Source organism: Perognathus longimembris, chromosome 6 (assembly GCF_023159225.1).
Source record: "Perognathus longimembris pacificus isolate PPM17 chromosome 6, ASM2315922v1, whole genome shotgun sequence".
Classification (NCBI taxonomy): Eukaryota; Metazoa; Chordata; class Mammalia; order Rodentia; family Heteromyidae; genus Perognathus; species Perognathus longimembris.
This window is the reverse complement of record NC_063166.1, coordinates 35,319,285-35,320,358: the sequence shown is the minus strand read 5'-3', so window position 1 is coordinate 35,320,358 and position 1,074 is coordinate 35,319,285.

Here is a 1,074-nt window from a genome sequence, read left to right as displayed (position 1 = left end):
AGTAGCAGTACCTGCATGCAGTGCATGAGCTCTCCATTTTGTCACAGTCCTCACCACCTCATATGTCTTACCAGAGGTGTCATTATACTTAAATATCCATCTACTTAGTGGGAACATGAAGAATGGGCCTAAAAGACTAATGTTTTCCAGAAAAAGATGGAAACTAGAGAATGTGCTGATGTTTTGAAGGACTAATAAAAATCACTGAAGCTCCTTCAGGGAAGGCAGGAGGCTTGGGGAGCCAGAGTAGGGTATTGACAGAGAAATTCATAAAGGAGAGCAAGGGCAGGACTTGAGGAAGCTACTGTCACAGTGGTCAGACACTGGAAGGGAATCATCTCTATAGAGCAAGGATGATGAGGATAACCCTGGAATTAGGCACTGAGGTTAAATCAGAATTCACTCAACATATTAACTGATCCTAAACATAACTATTAGGCAATCTGTGTCACTGCACAGAACTGCATCGGATTCTTTCAGGGGAAAAGGGAAACTGGTCAACCTCAATCAGCCACTTGATAATGTACTGAAAATGAAGAGGCATAAAGCCAAACATTAGTGGGAGAAAACCCACTGAAAGAACTCAGAAAGTACACCAAAAAGGACCTTCCTATGGCTGTCAAAAAGGCCAGTGGGAAAAATCTTTATGTTAAAACAAAAATCCTTACAAGTGTGTGTTCATTTGTGTGTGTGTATACATATGTACTCAGGCCTGGACAGTTTCTAAGTTTCTGTACTAAAGGCCAGTGCTCTGCCACTTGAACCATAGCTCCACTTCCAGCTTTTTGGTGGCTAGTTAGAGATAAGAGTCTCATAGTCTTTCCTACCTAGGCTGGTTTTAAACTCAGCCTCCTGAGTAGCTAGGATCACAGGCATGAGCAACTGGTTCCCAGCCATGTGTTCATTTTTCAATTTGGACAGATCTCTCCTGAGGGCAAGAACACATGACCTTTTTCTAAATGACAATGTGACTAGGACAGAGCTCAGGGCCAGGCTCCAGGACCAGCATCTCATTTCCTTCCCTCAGTAGAGAATAACATGAACCACCCTTTCTACACAGACATCTTCAATAGA